At 39.6% G+C, this 15,121-nt stretch overlaps 1 protein-coding gene across 4 annotated transcripts in view; it reads right to left on the bottom strand.

The window, feature by feature from the left end:
- The window catches only part of CYRIB (CYFIP related Rac1 interactor B), a 96,342-nt gene that overhangs the window by 48,574 nt on the left and 32,647 nt on the right, over positions 1–15,121 (bottom strand). Inside the window, exon 1 of one of the 4 annotated variants that reach the window (XM_056484405.1) lies at positions 2,317–2,332. The exons of 2 other annotated variants lie outside the window; for them this stretch is intronic. The gene's annotated coding sequence lies outside the window, so the exon portion shown is untranslated. Of the gene's footprint in view, positions 1–1,454; positions 1,666–2,316; positions 2,333–15,121 lie in introns of those variants that run through there. One more of the 4 variants, XM_056484404.1, reaches the window with a different exon arrangement.

Here is a 15,121-nt window from a genome sequence, read left to right as displayed (position 1 = left end):
AATCAGGGGACCAGTTCTGCTTTCTAAGAGTTTTAACTGTTATAGTTAAGAGCAAGCTACATAAACTCTTAAATAAGTTAAGGCTTGCAATTGTAAGATAGAAGCTGCATATCCTAACTGCAAGATCAGTTTAAGATCTCCCTTGGACAGAGATCTGTCCTAAGCAGAGACTAAACACAGAAGAGACTTTCCCACTCCATAAAAATTCCCTCTCACCAGACTCTATTATTCTTTCCTGGATATACACCTGAAGGCCCTATTCATAACATGTCCCAGCTTCAGCATCTTTCATATTTTTACTTATAAAGTGTCCCAGCTTCAGCTGGGAAGGAGGCATGAGTTCTCAGGTCCAATCACTTCAAGACTCCTTAAATAGAGAGTAGAGTCAGGTGTCCCTTATACGACCCATCATCATGCCAACAAGTCTGCAAGAATTCTGAAGGGGGAAGACAGCCTAGGAAAGATGCTATGAAGCCCTTGCTCTAGGTAGTTGGTCAATATATCCTTTTCCCCCCACCATTTGCTGTTCAGTTGGATTTAGACAAGCCTGTTATCTAGTCCACAGAGAGGCAGGTATTAGTTCCAGCTCTTAGTGATGTTTACAGTGCCTAACTTTATCTGATGAGTAAATAGTTTAAGCTCTTAGCTTAAGCAGCCTGAATGATCTTTTTAGGATCCAATATTTGTTAAAAAAAAACCAAAATGCTGCAAAGCTCATGTTTGAGACCTTGAGTAGAAAGTCTCACTATCAGAAGGTTGTCTGCTGACTGTCTCAGCTTTTACATCCGCTTCTCACTACCAAGACATTTAGAGCAACTGGACTCCTATTTCTGCACAGGAAGTCTAAAGAATTTTCAAGCCATTCTTACACTCCCACATCCTCGCATGTAAGTCTGTACTGAGAGAGCACAAGATCTTTGTTCAAAGGGTGCTTGTAGATGGCATCATCTCCAGAGGCATTTTCCCCACATTTAATGTGCAAGTTATAACCTCAGTCAAAACAGGAGAACAACAATTTTTCTATATTACCCTGTATTTGGAGTAACAAAGGAAGCATTTAAGAACAAGTCTTACATTTTTCTGTTTAAGCAAAATAACGAACTCCAATGTTCAAATATTCACACACGTTCTAGAGACTGAAGCAAGGCATTTAGTTCATGCTTTTGAAATCAAACTTTACCCTGGAACAGAAGTGAAATAAACAAAACCACCACCAAAACAACATTATTTTTTTTTATTTAGAGATGTGTCACACTACAAAGTTTTGCTACTCTAAGCCTAGAAAGACTTTCTTAAGACATAAAACTCAAATACACACATAAAGAAAAGGAACTGTATTACACAATATTGTGGAATCATGGCCAGCATAATTCTGGTAGACATGAAGTTGCTGTATTTAAGTAAAACTCCAACAACAGACATGCATAGGTAGCAACTTTCCTTCATCCACTTACCACTAATTTCAGGCAGATGCCAGCACATTCAACGAGAATATCATCAGTACAAGCACTTCAAGCATCCTGAAAAAAGTCCTAGGACCACCAGCTTCAAGAGTATCACTGATAACCAGGGATAAATTGTACTAGTATGTGCAACCAGACTTGAAATTAAAGTGCCTGGCTTCTGCAATCTCCAAATTTAGATCAGGGACTCCATCAAACCGTGTGATGAGAGCTGCTCTACAGGCAGAGCGTCCTTTAGGCTGCTCCTCCATGAGAAACCCACAGGGCTCTTCACCTCACCGTGCAACCAGAGCATGGGCAGTGCCACACACAAGGTTAATGTTCAACCAAACCAAAGTCAGAGGCTCCTGAGCTCCTCAGAAAGATGGTAACAGGAAAAGAGTGACAGGAATTGTGTAACAGCAGCCCAGCAGCAAGCTCAGCCTGGCCAGAGGTGCAGACGGAAGCGCCATTGACACGGAACTTCCAGCAAGGAGCTGGATCCATCACGTGCTGCTGCAGCACTCCTCTGTCCAAGGACTAGGATTCAGTGCCTACAGGGTGTGTTGGATTTAGTACAGATGCACAGATTAATTGCACGCCATGGATGTGTCTGGCTGCTGACAGAACACACATACACAATTAGGAGCACCCAGAAAAGTTAAATCATCTGCTCTAACAGGACTGACTGAGCCTTGCTGGCCTCGCTCAGTGCAACTACAGAAAGCCTCCATATCTCTCTCAGAAGGAATCTCAGAGTAAGTAAAGCTAGTTAACTTTCACAATGTTTAGTTTGAGGGTCACCATGCCCAGTATGGGCTAAAACAAACATTACCTACTATGGAATTATTTGCATTGCCATTCATGAACTTACACGATTTATCAGGGACATCTCATGTGGCAAAGACACTGCCAAAGAATGGGATGATTTATGGGTCTTCTTATAGCTGAAATCTCCTATAGCAGGAACTTTCCAACAACAGACATTTTCCAGCAATCTCTGAATACTGGAATGTGACAAAAACAAGACAGAGGAAGTAAGAAGACTTACATAATGATAAATCATGTTAATAAAGATATGCTTGTTACTGTGGCTGAACTAGAAGATTTCTTTTGCCTAATGGTATTGTCATAAGCACCACAGAAAGCTCACTAATAAAGGGAGGGCTAACTTCACAAAGAGCAGTGCAAAACCCCTTTGGCTGATCAAGAGGCTTCCAAGAGCTTTTTTGGCTTTCAACAAAAATTTATCTGGCTTTCAAAGATTTAGTAACAAGGCAAATATTAAGTTATTCATTGTCTTATCACTCAAATCTAGAAATGGATGCTAGCATTCAGGGCCTCCATCTCATTTTTGTGCAAATTGTTATTTTCTTAAAAATGAAAGTATCAGTAAAAATAGTATTAAAAAGAAAGCCACCAACAATGACTAAGATCTTCCAGATGGGAAAGTATGAAAAGGTTTCAGTTGTACGTACATTTAGTTAATGTATCACTGCAGAGAAACTAAAGGAGTCCCATATTCTATTACTAACCTTGCTTCTATCTTATAAACATCTTTTATGAGGAGTCATTCAACTACAGAAACTCAGTCCAGTGCTACAGTAACTAGAGAAACATGCATTTGATCCCTGCTTTTACTACAACTTCCTATTTGCTTCCAGGTAATTAACACTGCCATACCTCAGTTCCTTATCTTATCTTTCTTCATGATGAGGCCAAACAATCAACACTAAGAAGAGAAGGACTTTAGCCAGGTGTGTTGTCTTTGAATTCTGCTAGAGCAAGAGCTGGTAAGGGCAGCAATGGATAAAAGTATAGGCATAGAAGAGGCTTTTTAGTGCCTCTCCAGGCAGTCAGTGAGGATACCCTGAGTGAAGAACATGCAGAATACCTCCAAAATCCCTGCACTACATCACATTAAAGACAGTAGTTGCTGAAGCAGTACAGACTCTAAAAATCAGATACCGCATTCCTATCCAGCAAAGATATTCATGTTAAACTCTCCTCCATCAGCCTGAAAAATATTGGAAGTTACTGTTTTACTGCTGAAAACTTGAGCTTCTTAAGCCTTTAAGTTAAGGCCCTACAGACAGTAAGAAGTTAACTAATCATTTGAGACAGTCCAGACTAATCCTGGACATAAACAGTAACTTCAATATGCATGTTATAATTTGAAAAAAAATCTTTTATTAAGACTATTTTGAATTATAAAATCATTCAAGTGTTCCAAACTGCTGATCAAATTATCCTTTCACAAAGATAACAAAAGTAATTTAAAAAAAATAGGAAAAGACTCACATGTCAAACAATGTGCTTGAGGGGAAAAAAAAATGAAGTTTTATCCAGATCCCTCAACTTCAACACTGGCTACTGCTGGATTACTAGAGAGGAATTTCATAAGATGTCCTGAAGTTAGAACATACTTCTTAAAAAGAAACACTGAACCCACACCAGGAAAATTTTCTAAGGTGAAAAATGAGCATAAATCTACAATTTGCATTCTAGTAGATGTATTTAAGTCAAATTTATAGAAAAAGCTGCTCCCATGGAAGAAGGCTTAAAGTAATTTGTCCTCAGACCATTAACAAGATCCACAAATTCTATCCTCTCTCATACAACAGGAGTCTATAACTAGTCTTTAGAACTAGTGAAGAATAAACCACACCTGGAAAAGTAAAACCAGCTCTTTGTTTTGCTAGTCAGCCAAGCTAACCTCCATGATCATGAACATCATGCTTATGACAAAACAGAAGTCATTAAGCAGTGCATGAGACCATGAAAAAACGTTGTCAAGAACCAGGAAGGAAACAGGATAGTTCAGAAAGGTGCCATCTCTAACTCTGGTTCCGTGTCACATCCCTAACAGGGAGCAGAGGGCACGAGCAGCTACACTTCCTCTTCCTACTTTGAAATCAGCAAGTACAACGTATCACAAAAGTAGATACAAAACCTGTAACTTCAGGCACACAGACCTTGCCCTGAAAGGTATCACATCCTGTTAACACCGAATACAACAATAACTCATTGCTGAGAAACCCCATATCTGAGGCAGTTTCTGGAGCCCCATGTGCTGTACACACACAGCATCACAAGAGCAACACATGGTAGGAAATTAAACTCTGAGGAAATAATGTTTTCCTTTCCTTAAACTCTTGTACACACTATTAAAGTCTTGATTATCCTAAGGAATTATCAAACACCATTTTACTTACAGACTTCTAAATTTCATCCACTGAGCACTCTGCCTGGAATGGGAAAGAGCTTCAGCTTATGTCAATGCTCCAAAAAGGTACATTGGGGTGGTGCCAAGCCACTGAACCAGATTTATTTCAGAAAACAGAGCTATAACTTTTCTACTAGACAATAAAAGCTACTGCTTAAAGGCAGTGATTCTCAACCTCCTTCCAACTGCAGCTCTTCCTACTCTTTGTCATAATAAGCCCCAAATCTGCCAGCCCAAAGGCAGAACACTTTACTTCCTCTGAGACGTGTGACTGCAAGAGCAGGGGAAGGGCACACAGATCATTCCCCAGCACACAAAACAGAATTAAGTCACACACAGAGTGACATGGAAGTTCAAAAGATACACAAGGTGAAAAGAAGTGTAAAGACCAGATAGGAATAAAAAAGGGGTGGGGGAGAGGGACAGAAAGACACAGACAGAAACCAGCCTACAGAAGGCTATACCTGATCCATTCTACTCTTCAGAATGCTGCTGTTGATAGGAAGATTTTCACTATAGCCAATGCACCCTGGGTTCCCACAAAGCTGCTGCCTTACACCCACAAAGCAGGACAACTCTAGAATTTCTGGTTTAAGTTGAATTAATATTTCATACTATCAATTTTATGGCTGTCAAAGTTCCATTGCATGCCCTAAAAAGAAAATAAAAAACTTAAATATAGGTTATACATTTCACATATTACACTACTTTAGATATTTAAAATGGGGAAAAAAAAATGAGGGAAAGAACCCTAAACATCACATGCTCTTTACATTAAAACTGTCCTGAGTTACATTCAGCCACATCAGCACCCTTAAGTTAACACACAAGCACATGCTCTACAGAGGGGAACATAACAGGTTAGTGTTTTAACCTGAATCTATTGCTACCTTTCATCAGAAATCAGAGCTCCATAAAAGTTCTCTTAACTATGAAATCTTTTGAAAGCTTGAGTACTAACAATGCTTTAATACATTCTATCATCTGTCCATGACTTTGAATCTGCCATCAAGCTGCCTGCTCCCTCACCCTGGACAGGCTTCTCTGGTGTGCAAGCATTGTTATCAGGCATATTCAAATCAGTAAAGCACTCAAGTGTTGCAACACAGGTTAAAGTCAACACCATAAACACCATTCCCAACGTGCAAATTCATAGCTTTCAGCCTTCTCTGTAGTGTGCTGAAGAACAGAAAACTTACTTTTGGCCTGTTTACTCTTTAAAAATGGATACTTTAATAGAAAGTGAGCACTTCTGAAATGACTGACCCTTAAGACTTTGCTTCTGCTTTCAAACATTCTAACCAAGTCTACTTTTCCATATTTATGGAATTGATACTCAGGGGCTAAAACAGACACTACTCCAAGTTAGAGAAACCAAAACCTGTCCACATACATATTTCCTCCTTCCCTATCTGAAGGCAAAGAGCAAGCAACTCCAGATCTACAACTTACTTAAAACAAAAAACTGTCCTACAACTATTTGAGGAGAAGAGACCAGGCCAATGTCTGGGAGAAATCTTTGTATATGGAAGCAAGTCTCGGGGAAAATTATTCAAATATGAATAAACTTTGCACTTACCTGAGAGGAAAATGAAGTATCTGCAACTACAAGCCTTGTTCTTATAAATCTCTTAACTAAGAACTACTCCAAACATTAATTTTCACAGCTGTACTGTATCACAGTTAAGAACAGAAATGCTTTCAGCCTACCACTATTACTTGACTAAAAGGGGAAGTTAAGCAAGTCCCAGTATATGTTTAGTTAGTCTAGATTAATGTACTTCTACTTTTGAAGATTCTTTCATTTACACTGTCTCTAGATAGCTGTAATTTCAAAGAAATGCAGAAAAGTATTCTTAATTGGCAAAGAAGTCTTGGCAGTTTGTTCTTTTCCATGACAGAAAAGAGATAAAAATCAAGGAATGCCATTCCTGGATGTTTTCAGTGAGGAGATAGCATACAAACTGTGAAGGCAATTTTGTGGTACATATATGAACAGGCAAAGAAAAAGGGTGAATTCTACACATCCTTGTAGGTGAAGGGAGTCTCCCATTATATTCTAAAGTATATACAAAACTAATATTAAACTGGCACAGCTGTACAGAATTCAAAGGCAGGCATCAGGGCAATCAATCTCATGTTACTCTTGAATCACTCTGACAGTGAAGATTGCTTGTGACAAAGATCACAGGATTAAATTTATCTCCAAATTTTTATTTAAAGCATTTGCCTTCACAACTCTGATGGGAGGATATCATGCAAGAAGTACCTGCAAGACAGTAAGTGGCTCCTATCTTAAAGATCTGTTCTGTCATCAGACCTGAAAATGCCCATTTCTCCTCCCAACAAAAATAAGATTAACTGGCCTGAATTACCAGCTTTTTCTTTCCTTGAAGAACATCTAAAAGCAGGAAGGATGCTGGAATTTCCTAGGACAGTTACAGGCATAACCCATTCAGGTCCCCATAAGTAACTTGTCACTGACAACTGTTTATTGAAATTGGGTTATTAAGAATTATTGTTACTTCTTTACAAGCCTGATACCATCAGAGGAAAAGCCTTGAGATAGAAGGTTTTGACACTTAAAATTGCTGAAATTGAAAATGAACATAATGAATTATAAACTCTGAACAGAGCTACTACAAATTTGTTTAGAAGGAGCTATTGGACAGAGGTAGTGGTAGAAGGCAATATTAACCACTTTATCACTGGCCCTCATTGTCTCCCAGGGGAGACAGGAAGACACATCTTTTATTGCTGTACAGCACAGAAAGGTTAGCTTTGAGAAAGCAGGAAATTAAAAAAAATTATAAAAATCAGGAGGGGGGAAGGCTGTCATGCAGAGAACACACTTGCAGCCATGCTGTAAATGATGTAACTGGTTCCAAGAAAGCAGCTGTAGTTATGGGTTATGTAGCAGGCTGTCATTTCTCCAAAGTCAAAATTTCATCAATGTCTGTGTTACAACAGACAGAGGAGTTCTGCCTGTCAAGTACTTCCAGGATTTAATAGCTGTACACAAAACTTTCCACCATCTAACCATCACAAACAATCTCAACTTTCTTTTACAAACTAGAATTAGAACTGCAACTTTCATCAACCACCTTTAATGCCAAAGGCGTTGCCATTCACACCAATGCTTCAGCCTAAGCACACACAGCCCTTCACACAAAGCATGACACTCAGTCAACAAGTTACAGCTACATCCTCAAACAGATTTCAGTTTTACTTTTCATGTTTATTCAACATAATTCCTCCCAACTCCTAAGAATAAATCAAGGTTTCTTTCTATTGGTTTTACTTGTTAAAGACTGCAACACCACAGAGATTGTCAGCTCTGCCACCGTGAACACATACCTAGTGAGACTGTCTTATCTTCTGAGTTTACACACCAGAGATTTATTATCAGTTGAGTTTTAGTTCGGTTTCTCTTCTCCTTTTTCTAACCTCCCACCTTATCTTTCATATAGCTGAGCCTAGACCTTGTACTTAATGTCACTTCAAGCTGTATCATGGGAAGAAAAATACAGTCCATTCTCAAGAGACAGTTTTATATGTAGATAGATGTCTGAAGTCAGGTCTAACCAAGTCATGCTTAATGAATACTGAGATAAAAAGAAGAAAAAAGTACTTTTTCCTTGTACAATACAGAAAATCGCTGGTATGCATTTTTTTTTTTTTTTTTTTTCATTTCCCCAGATACCTTTTACAGGACTGTGCCAGTTACTTTAACAGTAGCCAGCAAAATGTGCTGCTGTGCAGTTGGGACAGCCATCATTTCCTGCTCATCATTACACACATACACAAAAAGCTGCTACTCAGCAATCAAAATCCTTGTAAGCTGAAAAAAGTCACTTCCAAATACTGCCAAATTACTGTTTCAGCTACATGCACAATTTACATCAGTTTTATACTAAGATACAGTTTAGAGTTTGTGTTTCTTTGTGAATATGACACAACTACAAAGACTGCGATTCCCAATTTTATTTAAACAGAACATTCTGTCAGCACTATCTGGGAGACCAGTACTAAACTCAAATTTGCTTCAAGACAACAGGTTAGTAAGTCAAGGTCTTAAATAATGGCTACAGTGCAGAGACATGTCACATTTGGAACAGATTTCTGACAGGATCAGAAATACAGCATTGGTTTGAAAGAAATCTGATCCTGGAAGGATGTCCTGCTTAACTTCTTTTGTAGGACTTTTGTTTAACATGAAATGCAAATCAACTAAATCTTGGATCTTTAGGATATTCCACAACTGCCAGCATTACATATGCCTACAGTTTCCCAGGCTACTTTCCCTGTCAGCACTGAGAATATATAAAGCATAATGAGTATGAGTTAAACTCTAGCTTTCCTTGACAACAGTTATTGACTGCCTCTGATGGACTTCAGATTAGGCCAAACTGTTTATCATTCTTAGCTGGAAAAAAGTTCATTTCAATTCTCCTGGTTGAGAAGATTTAACTACGTGTTTGTGCAACTGCTGCTTCTTCCCTAATGGTAAATGAGGGCAAAAGCTGCACAACAGATCAAAACATTCACAAGTCCAAAAATTATCTTGCTTTAAATTGTGTTTCTGATTCTGAACTACTCAACAGAGCAAGATGAAAACAAGTAACTCAGACCATGAATGCATAATGCAAAAATCAACACACATCACCAGATCAGAGAAACATTTCAAAACACATTTTCCCAATGCATCACTTCCTGCCAAGAATCACAGAATCAGAATGGTTTGGGTTAGAACACACTTTTAAAGGTCATCTACTCCAACACCCTGCCATAGGCAGGGACATCTTCAACTTAATCAGCTTGCTCAGACCTGGCCCTGAATGCTACCAGGGATGGGGCATTTACCACCTCCCTGGGCAACCTGTGCTGGTGTTTCATTATTCTCATTACAAAACATTTCTTTCTTAGTTCTAAATCTGGCCTCTTTTGCTAGTGCAACTGGCCCATGCTGAAAGTCTGGCCCCATCTGTCTTACCAGTTCTCCTTGGGTACTGGAAGGTGCTCTAAGGTCTCCCCAGGGCCTTCTCCTCTCCAGGCTGAACGACCCCAGCTCTTTCCACCTGCCTTTAAAGAAAGAGTGCTTCATCCCTCTGATTGTTTTTGTGGGCCCCTTCTGCACTCACTCCAACAGGTCCATGTCCTTGCTGTGCTGAGGACTCCTGAGCTGGATACAATATTCCTTCCACACAGGTGCATGAGAGCAGAGCAGGGGGCAGAACCACCTGCTGCCCTGCTGTTGGGGATGCAGCCCAGGACATGCTGGCTGTGGGATGCAAGTGCACATTTATGGCTCATGTTGAGCTTCTCATCCACCAACACCCCCAATTCTTTCTGCTCAGGGCTGCTCTGAACTCCTCCATCCCCCAACCTGCACTGATACCAGGGCTTGCCTGGGCCCAGGCTCCACACCCTGCACTTGTCTTTGTTGAACCTCATGCTGCTCTGGGCAGCAACATACTGAGACACTGTGCAGCCCTCCACATCCAAGCCACTGGCAACCCAGCAGGAGACCTTCCACTGCCTGATGAGATGTACTGCATTGCTTCTTGGTCAGCCAGGATGGTCCAAGAAATGTCCCCATGGGACTGGCACTGGCAGAGGCATCTCCCACTACAGCACTGGCTTCTCTCACTGCCCAGAGCTGCTCACTGCTGAGCACAGCATCCCTGACACCTCCCACACTGACCCAACTCTCAAGCAATTCTGTACCATGAGGACATGACCCTGGGAGATGTGATGGGATGGAGAGGCAGCTTGTCACTGACCCAGCCAGGCAGGCTGGAGAAGTGGGGGGAAGCACAGAACACCTTTCCAAACCCACACAGGAAGCACAGGGCTCCCTCAGTCAGCACTGGGGTGGGGGAATCAAACCCACAGCAGCGAGAAGGTGGAGCTTGAGGGGCTGGGGGTGGGTAGGAAACTGTGGTGTCGTGGGAAGTCAGCTGTGTTATATTATTTAAGTTCTTGCTGCACCTTTACTCTTCATTTTTTTCATGCAGCATGCTGTAGTAGGCCATTATCACAAAAAAAAAAAAAAAAAAAAAGCAAAGCCACCAAAATAGCTACAAAAAGTCAGTTTTTACACAAACTGTATTTTTATATTTTTTGTATTTTAAATACAAACAGGAATCACTATAACTAAAAACTCTGAACTACATCTGCTAGCAGAAAAATCCCACTTTCATGCAGCAACACCCATCAAGTTCCATTTCACGCAGATCAGTATCAACAATTAAGTTTTTATAGTATTCTCACAAAATAAACACTAAAACACTACTGGCACGAAAAAGTAACCACACAATAAATACAGCACTACCTTTATACAGGATTGTACAATTCCATACTAAATAAGACTAACAGGGTAAGTGCAGCTCTGTTTGAGAATTACAGTAGCTTTTAATCAACAAGTATTTTCTTCCTGCCCTTCTCTCCCCTCACTTTCAGCACTGTTAGCCTCACACAAACAAAAGAGGGAGAACTTGTTTCTTTTCCATTCAGCAGGTTAATCTGTCTCTCCTGCTGCACACAGTAGCAAAAAAAAAAAACAAACAACTCCAACTGAAGCTTAACCCACTCACAAAAATTAGGATTTGCAGAGTAGAAATGCAAACAAGTTAACTGATGCCAGGATGTAGGTGATGGGGGGATTGATTAGAGACCCACATCAGCCGCTTTAGAAAATCACCTTCCACCCTGAAAAGTGATACATGCATTCAGCATCTTTTATAAAGAAGACTACCACAGGAATAATATGAGATACTGACTTAGGACTACTTCAGAAACAGCTCTCAAGGTACAGGATTTTGTATCTAGTGGCCTTTAATAACAAAAGGTAATTGGCTTCCCTCACTCTCTATTCTTGGTGTCAAAAAAATATCACAATCAGTGTCGCAACCAGCACTACCACTAACTAAATACATTAATTCTCAGCACTGATACAAGAATAAGTACAGACATGCTCCTATTTTCACAGAAGTTATAAACTCCAGCATTACTTAAAGCTGAATACCCTCATTGTAACAGAAGATTTTTTTCTTGGAATATCCTTTCTTTGTCTCCATACTTGCTAAAATCCTAAGACAAAGAAAAGCCCTGAATTTTCTCTTTAAATGTTAGAGGACCTTGACACTGAACACAGACTATTGCCCATTATACTCAAATGTATCACCAAGAACTCACCTAATCCAATAAGCAGGTATTTAGGGAAATATCCTCGGGACTGCTTCAGAGGTAATGCAGAGACTGCCTGAATTACAAGTTACCCCTGCACATTTGATATGACCATCTCCAGCCTCCCCAACCAATAGTGATAGCAAATGCCACAGCCCCATTAGGGGATGTGAGGGGAGGGGGGAAAAGAGCTGGATTTATCTTACAGACATTGCCTGATAACCAGGTGCCAACTTCCAGTGCTCTGAAGAAAAGTTCCTGATTCTGTCAGCCTCTGCTATATCATTTATTTAATATGTCTTTATCACACTGCCTTTCAATTTCCTTAAAATCAAGGTCTAAGGTATTCAGTTTAGTAAACTTGATTTACATTCTAAGATTTCCAATCACCTTACACATCAGCTTGGTCTATGATCAGCTTTTATAAAAAGCAGACACATATGTTAATTTTCTGGCCAAGAAACTAGGTCAACCATTTAGTGAAATCCATGCATCAATCTCTGCAAACAAGCAGAAGAAGGCAGTGATGGTATGGTGGGGTTTGTTGGCTCATTGTTTGGCTCATCTGCACTCTTCAACCTTTATTAGAAAAAGGCTGATCTACAGAAGCTTCAAGGAATTTCTTTAATCTATTCCTAAAGCCCTGGATGACTGTAGTCTTTTAAATGGCACCTGAACAGATCATTAATCCAACACGGAGCCCACAAAGTTGCAGCTTTAACAAAGTCAATCTTCTACCTCCCTTCTCCTTCCACTTCTACTTCCCTGAAGGTCTCCCCTTTTTCCCTTACCCCGTAGTCTCAAATGGGAGCACAAGATCAAGAGCAAGTATATAATGCAAAAGTCCTGGATCAGCCATCAGCCAGGTCTCAGCCACCTCCCAAACTTTTGCTCCTACTGCCAAAACACTGGGAATCACCACTTTCCTTAGCTGCCATGAGAAACTTCTTCTGTGGCTGTGCAAGTCTCTCCTCTGGCTCAGAGGTACCACCAGTTGTGATTTGTGCTGACTTTTTGGAGGTTTTTTGTTTTTTTTTTTCTTGTTTTTTTACTTACTATAAAACTTTACTTCAGTATGTTGTCCATCCCCCACCCAGGGGAAAATAAAACCAGTTACAGTAATGCCATGAACAAGGTATCTTTCCTGGGACTATGGACTATATTAGAAAAAGTGGAATAAAGACATCTCCTGTTCCTTAGCTAGCATACTATTTTTAGACAAAGACCATAAACCAATAAGTTTAATATTAGTGATCACCACTTTGGTTCCTAAATTTGTAACGAATACAAATTTATTTTGGAACAACAGATGACAGAAATAATCATATTCAGACCTCTCAAGTGACAAAATGATTAAAGTATCTGTAAAAATGGAGAACCAGTAGTATTATCGTCCTCCTATCCACACTTCTGTTTGCACACCAGTGTTAGCAAACCTGAAACCACCACCTCAAACTCCCTTCTCAGACCAGCAAGGATACAGAGCATTTTGTTCCCACAACCAAAAAACAGGGAAGGAAGAATGGGATTTGACACTCCTTTGGACTGAAATTATTTAAATGAGGGGTGTAGGTTACTTTTGCTGTAGTGACACACAAGATGCAGATGTCTTACATGCAGTGTCTTTTCCAAAAAGCCAGAACACTTACACTGCCACGCTCTCCCTGACTGTCATGCACAGTACAGCAGTTCTACACTTATTTAGCAACAATACAGAGCCCTCTGCAAAGGTCTGTTGTAAGTTCAGAACAGGAGAGCAGCCTACATTTCACATTTCCTTCCTTCTGCAAGGTTGAGTCACATCCTTAGAACTCCTTTTAGAAAGCTAAAAAACCATGGTAGAAGGAAAAAAAAATCCCTTGAAGAAAAAAGCCTTGCATTCAGGGGAAGATTCAGGGGAAGGCCACAGTTCAATTCTTTGGCTCATCTTCTGCTCTGTCAGACAAGAGAACTGCACACCTTTTTTTCCTGTTAGAAGCAAAACCTGATGCTCTTCACAGCCAGACAACTTTGTCAAAGGATATTCAAGATAAATGAAAGGCGTTAACATTTATGAGTGAATAATGCAGACAAATTCCTCATTTGGAATACAAATTACTCTATTTACTGCATTAAGAAATAAAAAACAACAAATCCAACCACCCTCACATGGGAGAAAGCAGACAGTTCAATTAGCTATAAAGACAAAGCCTTTTTACACAGCAAGTTCAAAAGTATAAAATTAAGATCTGTATTTATTTCCTTTGGTCTCTCTAGCAATTTAAATAAAATATTTTAAGCCATGACTGCCAGAGATGAAACAGTTCTCGGCTTATTTCCTCTGTTCCACAAACAGCAACATCACTGGGCTAACATGGGTAAGTTCACTGGTTAAAACTACTACAAACCCACAAGTTGTTTGTTTGAAGTCTGGACCAGTTTCACAAGCCTGTTTTGTGTGACCCAACCAGTACACAGGCTGGGGCAAGCAGAACTGTGAGTTTAAGTAAGTCCAAGCTTTAGATGACTACTTCTATTTATGCAATAGACAGCTACAGTTCATTTCACCACACTGATATAAATGGACCTTTTCAAATCACCTACCCTGCACACCTGTATGATCAGAACAATTAAGCAACTGGGATTAGAGCAGCTAAAAAAAATTAATATCTCATATCAGCTAGTTCAGCCGCTTCTATTGCATACTCCATCTATTGAATTCTAAAGGATTATTTGCATATCCCAGACTATTTAATATCATGTGTTTAAATATATATTTTATATTGATGTAATATAAATAGTAGGCTTACAAGTATTATGCAATAGAATATGCATTTCTATCCAGACCCTCCAGTGAGTCAGAAGCTGGGCCATGAGACAAATGCAAATATAATAATTTTCTTATAAATATGACAAGCAGATAGAACTGATCCCTATTACCAGGCAAATAGACTAGATAACACATTTCCATCCTTTCTGCTCTAGGTAAGTCAAAGGTACTGATATTACTGTTTGAATCTTTATATGTGCTGCAGTTTTCTATAAACACAGGTTAGACAAAATATATGTAAGTCAATAGTTAGAGGTGCAGGTCTTATTAAGACAGGATAGTTCTGGGGCAGAACTTTCACAAGTGTTTTCCAAAATAATTTCTTTGAAGTGTAGCTAGCTATTAAAACAACAATGCAGCATGTTTAAAAACCATGACCAAATCATTTCTATTTAAAGATTAAATCAGTCCCACTTTGTAAGGTACAGAGAGTCAACTACTTGGCACAGGTACTAT

The sequence above is a fragment of the Oenanthe melanoleuca genome, chromosome 2 (assembly GCF_029582105.1).
Source record: "Oenanthe melanoleuca isolate GR-GAL-2019-014 chromosome 2, OMel1.0, whole genome shotgun sequence".
Lineage (NCBI taxonomy): Eukaryota > Metazoa > Chordata > Aves > Passeriformes > Muscicapidae > Oenanthe > Oenanthe melanoleuca.
This window is presented reverse-complemented; position numbering and strand designations above follow the sequence as displayed.